We start from the raw sequence: 13,260 nt of genomic DNA on the forward strand, positions 1-13,260 counted from the left end.
GTGTTCAAGATGGGACATTGGTCTCCTTTTTTGACTTGGACTACACAATTAACCACTGGCTCTCCTGGACCTCAGACCTTTGGACTTGGACTACAGCTATACTATCAACTCTACTGGCTCTTCAACTTGCCAACTGCTGATCTTGGGACTTCTGAGACTCCATAATTACATGAGCCCATTTTCTATGTATCTAATATTGGTTCTATTTCTCTGGAGAACCCATACTTGTTAATTTTATTAAATCTGATTAAGTTTTAATGGTGTTCTTAATAAGAGTAAACAAAACTATTTAAAGTGATCAGTTTAAGTTCATAACTGATCATAGATAGGATTAAGCATCAAAAGGATCACATAAATAAGACCAGTGTCGGCTAATAACAATTGGTAGAATTAAAAAGGAGGGAATGATCCAACATGGGAAGCAGGATATACAGCAGACTCATAGAATGACAAATGCCCTAAACAGCACTCTGGCCTCAGAATCAGCCCTTAAGGCATTCGGATCTGGCTAAATGCCCGTAAGAGTTTCTCCAGCATGGAAAGTCAAGACACTGTGGCAAAAAATGACCTAAATGAAAGATCTCTGTGAGATCTCAGTGGAAAGAATGGGCCATCAAAAAAGGAGGTCCCTTTCTCTGAAGGGAGGAGAGAACTTCCACTTTGATTATGGCCTTGGCTAAATAAGATCAGAGTTGGTGAACTCAAGAGGCTTCCATAGCCATGGCAGCTCATGACAAGAGCCTCAGGTGATTACTGACGACATAAATAAGAGTGCCAATTGTTAAATCAACAACAGGAGTCACCGTGCACTTACTCCCTATGTAGGACCCTGTCCTTAATGTGTTGTACTATGAAAATTAATGGTAAAACTAGTCTTCAAACAGTATTTTATACTTTGTGTGTCCGTGTGGTGCAAACTGTTGAAATTTTTACCCAGTATAGAGTTGATCTTTTGTATATAAAGATAATTAAAAATGAATCTGAATGAAGAATGGGATGGGAGAATGAGTAGGAGATGGGATAGTTTGTGGGTGGGAGGGTGATTATCGGGGGGGAAGAACTGCTATAATCCAAAAGTTGTACTTTGGAAATTTATATTTTTTAAATAAAAGTTTTCTATCAAAAAAAAACTATTAATGTGATCTAATCAATGAAACTTCCCTTCAGAGTTAGTGTACTCTGGGTCACTTTCAATGAATCTTTACCAGTATGAAATCCATAAGAATATTTTCCAATATCTTTTTCTAAAAGCTTTATGATTTTACATGTCTATGTAGGTTTTAAATCTACTTGAAATTGATTTTTGTTAATAAAAAGTATATGTGATCATATGGATATCCACTTGGGTATTGAAATGATCCATCACACTTATTTAAAAGCCTGTGTTTTGTAAAAATTAATTTTTTATGTATTTGAAAGGCAGTGGGGAGATAGGAGGAGGAGGAGAAAAAGAGAGAGAGAGAATATGAATCTCCTATCCTTCAGTTCACTCCCAAATGCCTACAATATCTGGAACTGGTCCAGGACAGAAGTCAGGAACCAAGAACTCAATCTAGGTCTCCCACATACATGGCAAGGACACAACTACTTGGACCATCACCTGCTGCCTCTTAGAGTACACTTAAGAGGAAGGGAGAATCGTGCTTTTTCTCTGTAGCCAAGGGTCCATACATGTACATGGATTTTCCAGAGTCTATTTTGTTCATTGATCTATGTATTTATCTTATTTACTATAGAGCTGTTTTAATATTGATATGGTGAGTTATACTTCTCTCTCATTTGACCAATTCTATTTTCTGGGCCAATTGCACTGATGTATAAACTTTAAGATTAACTTGCAAAGTTTCTGTTTACAAAAAAAATAAATAAATAAAAACCAACTTGTTCAAGAGAATGAAAACAAGCCACAGACTAGGAATTGTCATTCAAAATATACAGAGTACTTATTAACTCAACAATAAGAAAACAACCCAACTTCAAAATGGGTCAAAGACCTGAAACAGACACCTCATCGAAGACTGCCTGAAGTTTGCAGAAGCAGGAATTTGCTGCATGGCCAATATCCTCTCTGGGACTCATTTTCTCTTCCCAGGGGTGAGGTTAAGGGTAAAATAACTCTCTAGTGGACTGGCTATGCTTTTTTCCCTTCTGGATGCCTAGTAGCTAGGAAGTTAAGCTAATGTACAAGACCGGAGTCTCAGGCTTGGAAAGGAAATAGACTAATAAACCATTTACATTTAACCATCTACATTTTAGATTATTTCACATCTCCTTCAAGAGATAGGTCCTTTAAGTCCTCTGTGAGAACCTGTGCAGATAGGTGTAGGACTATCTAAGTTAGCTGTTACTCTAAGCCCTGTTTTTAGAACTGACAGTAAGTGCTTTTTTTGTTGTTGTTGTTGTTGTTGTTGTTTTAAAGATTTTTATTTATTTATTTGAGAGGTAGAGTTACAGACAGTGAGAGGGAGAGACAGAGAGAAAGGTCTTACTTCCGTTGGTTCACTCCCCACATGGCCACAACAGCCGGAGCTACGTGGATCCGGAGCCAGGAGCCAGATTCCTCTTCCTGGTTTCCCACGTGGGTACAGGGGCCCAAGCATTTGGGCCATTCTCCACTGCTTTTCCAGGCCACAGCAGAGAGCTGGATTGGAAGAGGAGCAGCTGGGACTAGAACTGCTGCCCATAAGGGATGCCGGCGCCGCAGGTGGAGGATTAACCTACTGTGCCACATTGCCAGCCCCAGGAAGTGCTTTTTTGAAGCTTAATAATATTTGAACAGGCTTTAAGGCCTGGCCAGGTTTGTGTGAGGCCCAGACCTACCCATGGGGAGCTGGAAGAGAAACACAAGAGACATGTGAATCTCCTTAAGGGAGGCACTCTGTTGACTCCCACTACATGGCTGGACTAGGAAGAGAACTGAATAGGAGGCTAGTACAAGTAGGCAACTTATGTTTCACTGACCCTTGGCCATCCTCTAATAGCTTTGGTTAGAGTTGGAAGCTGGGCAGAAACAAAGGTTTTTTAACTCTGGACCACAGGGTCTGTGGTTCTGAACCAGGGATCCTTCGACACCCAAGGCAGTTCCATTTCCAGTGGCTTTGCTCTTGGCAGAGCTGACAGAAGCCAGTTTCTGTCACGACAGCTGCTTGCCTAATGCCCTGGTGCCTCATATCGGAAACAGGTGCTGTTTGGGGTGGACTGGCCTTGTTGGGTCTCCTTAATGGAAAATCACTGCATAAAACAGCCATTAATTGGCCTGCCTTCTATCCTTACATTGCTCCTTCTGCCTAGCTTGCTCCTCATTCTCCTGGCCTCTAATAAAGTAGACCACGGATGCAGCCTCTAGGATGTCAGTCAAGGGGGTGCTCAACCCAATCCAGATTTTTAAGATTTTTTTAATATCATCAGATGTGCTAGAAAGCTATGGTCATGGGCAAATTGTGACACTTAGAGTGTGCGGGCCAGCTGCACCAGTCGAATAGAACCTGAAGGAGGGAGTGGGAATGAAAAGAGGGACAAGGGCGCAGAGAATGGAGCCAAGACAACAAGGCTGATCAAGGCTCCTTTATTCCAGCGTCTCAGCGATATTTTATGCATAACCAGCTGCAGCTCAAGGCAACACGGAAGTTAACAACACACGCAAGCAACTTATTGGGTTTTGTGCAACACAGTCATAACATAGTTAATTTTAGCAGAGTGCATCCTCCTTCAACATGGGAGTCTGTGACTTTCTCCTCCCAGGAATTCCACAAGCCGAGGCTGACTTTGACTTGTCTGACTTGTCTATGGGCTGCCTACAGGAGATCTTAGCCAAAAGGCCGAGAAGCGATGGGCTGCCTACAACTTAGTATTTCCCTATGAGTTAAAACCATGCCCATGAGGAGAACTATGACCTTTCAGGTAAGATCAAATATGGTGATCTGTGTATATATTTTGAGGTCATCGGTACAACTTCCTCTCTCTCCTTAAATTTGGTTTAAAAGGGGTAATTCTGCCCATTTACTGTGTACACAGAAAAACCAATCTAGCTGTAACATTATTTAATAGTTTTTTGGCTATATCATTTGGTCCTCTATGCTGTGGCTAGACATTGTTACAGAAAAGGTCAGTCTCACTTTTATAAAGTCTGAGGAGCAAACTGTACATCACAGTAGAGAATCCTAAATAGTCAACTTCCCTTCTGGAAGAGAAAAGGAGAAATGAGGCAGCGAGTCGGGCCTCCCTGATTGCTTGGCCTGACTTCCTGGGCTTTCGGATTTAACCAGTGTTTAACCAGTGTCTACTGCATAGCCTGACTTAGAGAAGAAGTGGCAGACATCTTTGCCATCCTTAGGCTTCTGAATGTTCACAATGAGCTGGTAGGTTATGGCCTGGGTTGCCCGGTTTAACTAGTGTTACTGTGTAACCCGTAAGTTTATTCTAGAATTTACCACATAACTCAAAAATGAGTTTTTGGATTTATGTAGTAAGTTTTTGGGTTTCTGGATTTTCACTGTGTAGCCTGTGGACACTAGAGCTTTCTTGGGCTCTAAGGACCCAGCTCTCTAGTATCAGCTGTATTGCCATCTCCAATCATCTCTAAGTGTCTTTTGGAATGCTTTCTTCCTTTTGGCTGGACCTCCGCTTGTTCCATATTTTGAACTAGCAATGCCTGATTATTCAGTGTTAGCTGGATGGAGACTTTGTCAGTCTGCCTTAAAGAATCTGGCTTTCAAACCAGAGGCTGGAGTAGCTGGAAAGAAACAAGCTTATAACTGAAATTTAGCATCATTTCACACCTTGGCAACACCTTTAAACCAAATAGCCTAATTGGCTATTATCTCTGCAAGATGAGAGATATATCCTTTGATATCTCCAGGGGTCCATCTGGAAATATTAAAGTCCAGAGAATTTAGAACTTTGATTTTCAGAAACTGTTGAAGATGCCAAGAGAACTTAAAGTATCTGGTTGAAATAGGAGGAGTGTGGGTGGGAGGGAAGTTATGGGGGGGGGGACCATTGTAATCCATAAACTGTACTTTGGAAAATTACATTTACTAAATAAAAGTGTTTATAATAAAAAAAAATAGAATTCCTTAACATCATGAAATGATATCCACTTAGGACAATTTCAACAATTTAGAGCAGATTTAATCATAATGATAAAGTGACCAAATATTTTTAAATAAATACATATAAATAACTTAAACTTTTAAGGCTCAATACTTTTCTTTTTTTTTCTTTTTTTTTATCTTTTATTTAATGAATATAAATTTCCAAAGTACGACTTATGGATTACAATGGCTTCCCCCCCATACCGTCCCTCCCACCCACAACCCTCCCCTTTCCCACTCCCTCTCCCCTTCCATTCACATCAAGATTCATTTTCGATTATCTTAATATACAGAAGATCAGCTTAGTATACATTAAGTAAGGATTTCAACAGTTTGCTCCCACACAGAAACATAAAGTGAAAAATAATAGATGATTTTTTTTAAATGATGATGAAATCAGATCAGACCTATTGTCATGTTTAATCCCAGTGAGAGTCAAGTTGGGAATTGATAATTTCTTTTTTTTTTTTTTACAGAGGATCAGTTTAGTATACATTAAGTAAAGATTTCAACCGTTTGCACCCCCATAGAAACACAAAGTGAAATATACTGTTTGAGTACTCATTATAGCATTAAGCCTCAATGTACAGCACATTAAGGACAGAGATCCTACATGAGGAGTAAGTGCACAGTGACTCCTGTTGTTGACTTTACAAATTGACACTCTTGTTTATGGCATCAGTAATCTCCCTATGTTCCAGTCATGAGTTTCCAAGGCTATGGAAGCCCCTTGAGTTCTCCAACTCTTATCTTGTTTAGACAAGGTCATAGTCAAAGTGGAGGTTCTCTCCTCCCTTCAGAGAAAGGTACCTCCTTCTTTGAAGACCTGTTCTTTCCACTGGGATCTCACTCACAGAGATCTTTTTGCCAGAGTGTCTTGGCTTTCCATGCCTGAAATACTCTCATGGGCTTTTCAGCCAGATCCGAGTGCCTTTAGGGCTGATTCTGAGGCCAGAGTGCTATTTAGGACATCTGCCATTCTATGAGTCTGCTGAGTATCTCGCTTCCCATGTTGGATCACTCTCCCCTTTATTTATTCTATCGGTTAGTACTAGCAGGTACTAGACTTGTTTATGTGATCCCTTTGACTCTTAGTCCTTTCATTATGGTCAATTGTGAACTGAAATTGATCACTTGGAATAGTGAGATGGCATTGGTACATGCCACCTTGATGGGATCGAATTGGAATCCCCTGGTATGTTTCTAACTCTACCATTTGGGGCAAGTCAGCTTGAGCATGTCCCAAATTATACATCTCTTCCCTCTCTTATTCCCACTCTTATGTTTAACAGGGATCACATTTCAGTTAATTTTCAACACTTAAGAATAACTGTGTATTAATTACAGAATTAAACCAGTCATATTAAGTAGAACAGACAAAAAAAAATACTAAGAGGGATAATGTATTAAGTTGTTCATTAACAGTCAGGGCTATGCTGATCAAGTCACCATTTCTCATAGTGTCCATTTCACTTCAGGAGGTTTCCTTTTTGGTGTTCAGTCAGTTGTCACCGATCAGGGAGAACATATGGTATTTGTCCCTTTGGGACTGGCTTACTTCACTCAGCATGATGTGTTCCAGATTCCTCCATTTTGTTGCAAATGACTGGATTTCGTTGTTTCTTACTGTGGTATAGTATTCTAAAGAATACATATCCCATAATTTCTTTATCCAGTCTACCGTTGATGGGCATTTAGGTTGGTTCCAGGTCTTGGCTATTGTGAATTGAGCTGCAATAAACATTAGGGTGCAGACTGCTTTTTTGTTTGTCAATTTAAACTCCTTTGAGTAAATTCCAAGGAGTGGGATGGCTGGGTCGAACGGTAGGGTTATCTTCAGGTTTCTGAGGAATCTCCAGACTGACTTCCATAGTGGCTTGACCAGTTTGCATTCCCACCAACAGTGGGTTAGTGTCCCTTTTTCCCCACATCCTCCCCAGCATCTGTTGTTGGTAGATTTCTGTATGTGAGCCATCTAACCAGGGTGAGGTGAAACCTCATTGTGGTTTTGATTTGCATTTCCCTGATTGCTAGCGACCTTGAACATTTTTTCATGTGCCTATAGGCTCAATACTTTTCATCAATCAGAACTTAACAGTAGAGAACACAATAGATTAACAGAACACAAAATCTATGTTTTTTGTCAAATATACCAGAAATAAAAAACTTTGAATATAAGAGTTAACACATGAAATAACCACATAACTTGGAACAATTTAACAGTCAAAAAGAGCATACAGGATCTACTCTAGAAATGGCAAAGAGTAACCAATGAAACAGAAACTGTTAAATGGAGATGTTACAGTTTTTGCAAAAACAGAATTTAAGATCTATGACTGAGGCCATTTCCAGATATTTACTAACATATTAATATGCATTTTTCAAAAACCTTGTTGTAACAGAAGATCAGACTTCAACCTTGGGTCAATGTGATATCGGAATATGGGATTCCAATTATGTTACTGTGTGCTTATTAACAAATTCCCAATATTAACAAGCCTGTGTGGGTTCTTGCCTAATACTCAGAGAAGAATTAAGAATTCTGAATACCTGCATAAATGACTCAGGCAGCATGATAAGTTTTTAAGCTTTTTATTCAGTGAGGGAGATGCATAGAAAAGTAAGGGCCCTATCTAAAAAGAGAAATCTGGATTCATACTGAGTACCAGGAGCCAGCTTATTGAGCAGCATATAGGCCAGGAAACATGGAGTGGATGGCCCAAAGGCCACATGCCCCAAAGGCACAGGGGCAGCAAGGGCCCAGCACAAAAGGCAAAAGGGCCAACATATAAAGGACTGGGCCCATCATGCTCCAGGCCTTTAATCCCTTCTAAAGGGGAGTGGTTAACTAGTCTGATTGGCAGGTGGGCACACAGGTGTGGTCAGGTAGAGGCATGAGGTCACACAGGGGCATGGTGAAGACATGGCCTTCCAGCTCACAAACCTGATCAGTTATATCCTGTATGCCTACCTACAACAAGTGTAACTTTGGCATTAGCACTCAACTTGTAGAAACTCTGTAAACAATATTTTAAAATCACAAACTTTTCCTCTAAGATTTCTCTCAAACTTTTTGTGACTTGCTCACAGCTCCTGAAACTTAAACCCAAAGTTACTTTTAAGTAGTCCTGAATGGTCATGTATGGACAACCTCTGAGAATACATGTTAACAAACCTGAACAGTCCCCCTCACAGAATCTAAGATGCTAAAAGACACACGATGCCTTTTCTCAAGTTTTGCTTAGCAACGATGCCTAGACGACTTAAGACACTGAGATATTAATGAATACTATGTCATTATCTGAATTATTTCTAAGGTCAAAGCTATACTTCCATGTTCTCAAGTAACTGATAAGGATAACACCACCTGAACAGTAAACACAGACTCTAGTGTATGTTAACAACTTTGAAAATATCGTCATCCTTTAAAGAAACAAGTATAAAGCATATCATCAAAGACACATGTAAACCAAGCCAATGAAAGGGCATTTGGAGTAACACAATTTTTGAATCAACTGTATTGGCTTACTTTAGTTAACAACATAAAAGCTTGTATACACAGAATTTACTCTCATCTTTACAAAACCACTCTAGCTGAAAAGCAGTAACTTGAATACAACATAGGTCTGACTTCGTTTATAACCTTTTAATGTATTTTACATAATCTGAATCGACTCAAACAAGTGTTATTTTAACAAATTGAGAGTCTCATCCTTTGAGAATTCCAGGGATCGATTGGAAGCCTCAAAGTCAGAAGACTCAGTTTAGAATTTAAATAGTCAAAGTCACACCATTTAGCTAAAATAGTACATTTAACCTGAGCATTTTAACCAAGGCTGCAGGCTCGATCTGATCCGAATTAAGATAATCTCTCAAACGTTACGAATAGGCAGATATCATAATCAACTGAGATGCAGTTCACCCATTTAAGACTCAGTACTGGCAACAGAAAAACACGAAACCTTCAAGACACGTGAAAACTCTCCTTAGCTAAGTCAGCTACAGTAGCACAGGAAAAAAAAAAAAAACTGATTATCAGCGTATGAGCCCATTACTTAGGACAGTGAAACACACCAGGAAAGAAAGAGGCAGAGAATGAGAGACTCCTGTGGGGTTGAAGGAAAGTTTCCATCAACTGCAGAGAAGAGAAAAACCCATCCATCAGATTGGAAAGGTTTCATAGATTAAGGTGTCTCTTGTTTAGGTGGGGAAACCTGTAAGGCCAGCCCTAGCCAGAGGCATTTGCCCTCCCCCCTCATAGTTAGGAGGGGTATTGAATTGGAAATGAAGAGAGAGGAAAAAAGCCCTAGAGAGCACTCATCTCTTGCCAGAGACATCCGGCTGTGCCTGAGTGGGTGCAGTGAGCCATTCTGCTGGCAGAGAGCAGGGAAAGGGAAGACTGGGCACACCTGAGCCTGATAGGACTGGCCCTGGGGTTGGGTAGGCGCGCTGTTTCACCAACTGCTCAAAATCTCCTATTGCTCTTGATTGCCTGCTATCTCTAGTTGTCTGAGTTTACCTGGAGGGCCAATATTAACCTAGACTGAAGCTAAGCCCCACTCATGTAGCAGTAGGCAGCGTACCAGGAGTCCTCCAAGAGAGAGGAAAAGTTCTAGGGTCGCAGTCCAGCCACTGGAAAGCCAAAGCAAACTTGAGCGATCTCCAGGCTCTCAGCCAACTGCCCTTCCTAGCTGCCCTGCCCGTTTCAATCTCTGTGGAGTCTGGGCCACGGCTACACTGTGGCTGGGGGACTCCGCATTCTTGGGGACCTGTGGGATGCTGGGAGATCAACGGTCACTCCCATAGATCCGATCGCGCTTGAGAGAAGATATACAGACCTGGATGGAGTTTTCTTTCAATCCCTTCCTGATCCCTTCATGAATTCCCTCATGGATTTCTTGTGGGTCCCATCTGGGTCCCCAAATATCGCCAGAGAAAAGGCCGTGGAAGACATGGAGTTCTTGCCTTCACACAAGAAAGAATTCAGGCGTGAGACAGAGAGCAGAGTCATAAGGCTTTATTGGGAATAGGGCCTCCTTCAGAATGAGAGGGATAGGGAGAGAGCATCCAGTCACTCAGACTGGTGGAGAGTGAGGTTACCTGGTTGAATGGAGAGAATTCACCTGGGCAGGCCAGGCTGGTGGCTCAGCAGAGCGCAGAGAGCTGAGCCCGCCTATTGCTCCTTTCTAACTGCAACTGTGTACCTGTTTATCAACTTACTGCAACCCCTCTACCCTTTCAAGCCTCTGCTAATAGTTATTCTACACTCAGCTTCTATGAGATGGACTTTTTTACATTTCTTTTTAAAGATTTATTTATTGGGGGCCAGTGCTGTGGTGTAGCAGGTAAAGCCACCACGTGCAGACCAGCATGCCTAATGGGCACTGGTTTGAGTCCTGGCTCCTCCACTTCCAATCGAGCTCTTTTCTAGGAAAAAGCAGTGGAGGATGGCCCAAGTGCTTGGGCCCCTGCACCTACATGGGAGACCCAGAAGAAGCTTCTGGCTCCTGGCTTTGGATCAGTCCAGCTCCAGCCATTGTGGCCATTTGGGAGTGAACCAGTGGATGGAAGACTGATCTCTCTCTCTGCCTCTGATATTTATTTATTTGAAAGGCAGAGTTACAGAGAGAGAGAGAGAGAGAGATTTCCCATCTGCTAGTTTACTCCTTAGATGACAACACCACCTAGGGCTGTGCCAAGCTGAAGCCAGGAGTTTCATCGGGGTCTTCCACCGGGGTGGCCAGGCCCAAACATTTGTATCATCTTTAGCTGCTTTTCCCAGGCCATTACCCAGAACTGGACCATAAGTGAAGCAGCTGGGACACAAACTGGTGCCTAAATGGGATGCCAGTGTCACAGGTGGTGGCTTTACCTGCTATACCATAACACTGGCCCCACATTACTTTTTTAAGCCTGAGTTTTACTTACTTGATTTGTTTCCTTATTTCTATGTAGTGAATTGCCCAACAATTTGTAAGTTCCTATATATTTTTTTTTTTGAGAGTGGACAGTGAGACAGAAAGGTCTTCCTTTTGCCATTGGTTCACCCACCAATGGCCGCTGCAGCTGGCGCACTGAGCTGATCTGAAGCCAGGAGACAGGTGCTTCTCCTGGTCTCCCATGGGTTGCAGGGCCCAAGCACTTGGGCCATCCTCCACTGCACTCCTGGGCCCCAGTAGAGAGCTGGCCTCGAAGAGGGGCAACCGGGACAGAATCCGGCGCCCTGACCGGGACTAGAACCCGGTGTGCCGGTGCCGCAGACAGAGGATTAGCCTATTGAGCCGCGGTGCTGGCCTTTTTTTTTCTAGATATTTCTTTTTAACTTTCATTGCATTTCTTAATTTTTAGAAGTTACTTCTTGTATTAGGGTCTTCAAGGCCATCCCTAATTCCATTTATTGGCTACATTGACTCAACAAATAGACTATTTACAGCAAAAGATACAGGACAACATCAGCAAAGGGAAAAAGGGAACCTGGCTTTGGCCTGGACCAGCCCCGACTGTGGCAGCCATTCGCGGAGTAAACCAACCAATGGAATGGCAAGGTGTCCTGTGCATAACAAATCTTCCCAGCCAGATGAATCAATATACAGGATTTTATTGGGATTCCGCTCCCATGCAAGGTTCCCGGGTCCCAACAGGGCAGGGGCCGGGGAAGTCTCACATCAGAAGTTGAGAGGGTTCCTTTTATAGATACAGGGCATGGGGGTTAAAGGTTGAGGTGTGTCTGATCCTCACTGGTTGACCTTTAGGCGCCCGTGGGGACCTTGGCAAGGACTTTTCATTCCCGGAAGTGTGGGTGTTCTCTCCTGCAGATCCCAAAGCTACCAGGAATATCTGCCACTCTGCATTCCAAATAAACAAACCTTTTTTAAAAAGAATAAATTATGCTAATATATTAACTCTCTAACTTTGTGCTCATGTTCGTTCTTTTGGACCACATTGTTAGGAAAATGGCGCAGTTTGATCTATGGCACAACCTACACCCTGACACCATCCTAGGCTCTAGCCCCTGCCGCCATTGCTGGAAGCCAGGTGGCCACACGGCCCAACCTCTGTTGTCAAGCTCCACCCCCATCCTAATGGGATTCGCTGCTCTTGCTTCCCTGCCCACCCTCTGACAAAGTTTTAAAAGGACCTGTGCCTGAACACGTGGCTCTCTCACTCTCTCTCCTCTCCCCATCTTGTCTCTCTTCTGTGCTCTCTTCTCTCCTCGCTAGCTCCTATCCTATCATACTCTCCTTCTCTCTTGCCCTCCTCGCCTCTTCCCTCTGGTCTGCTGGGTTTTCCCCAATAAACCCTTTCCCTTACTCCGGTGTTTGGTGTGTTTTGTAATGGCCTAACACACATAATTTAATAGTTTTTAGGAAGGGATCTGTTATTTATGTAAGCCTTATTTTGTTTTGGGTATCTTCACATTTTCATAGGGTTATCTAAAGTTAATTCTGCTTTAATTTTTAAAAATTTTCCACTAATTCTAGGTAGCTTAAATATAGTTGAAAAAAAGGATTAAATAAATTTGCTAAGAATTTAATGCTATTATTTTATAGGCTTCTAGTTTATAGATCATGCTCATAAACATTAGAATGTGGTTTACAATATAGTTTAAGGATATTTGTCTCTAAATTTGAGAAAATGAGAATCAAATATCATAAGTGACAGAAGCTTGTGAAACATTGGCATAATGAACAAGGTATGGTCAATGTATGTGAGTTACTTTTATTTCTTTTTATGTTTTATTTTTTTGACAGGCAGAGTGGACAGTGAGAGAGAGAGACAGAGACAGGTCTTCCTTTGCCGTTGGTTCACCCTCCAATGGCCGCCACAGCTGGCGCACCGCGCTGATCCAATGGCAGGAGCTAGGTGCTTCTCCTGGTCTCCCATGGGGTGGAGGGCCCAAGCACTTGGGCCATCCTCCACTGCACTCCCTGGCCACAGCAGAGAGCTGGCCTGGAAGAGGGGCAACCGGGACAGAATCCGGTGCCCCGACCGGGACTAGAACCCAGTGTGCCGGCGCTGCAAGGTGGAGGATTAACCTAGTGAGCTGCAGCGCCGGCCAATGTATGCGAGTTACTAACAAGAAGGCATAATGGGGATAAATAGAAAATATGAAATAAGCAAGAGTGTTATTTAGGAGAAAAGTAGAAAAATGTTCTTTCCACATGCT

The sequence above is a fragment of the Oryctolagus cuniculus genome, chromosome 1 (assembly GCF_051225735.1).
Source record: "Oryctolagus cuniculus isolate XC-2025 breed Fujian yellow rabbit chromosome 1, ASM5122573v1, whole genome shotgun sequence".
Classification (NCBI taxonomy): domain Eukaryota; kingdom Metazoa; phylum Chordata; class Mammalia; order Lagomorpha; family Leporidae; genus Oryctolagus; species Oryctolagus cuniculus.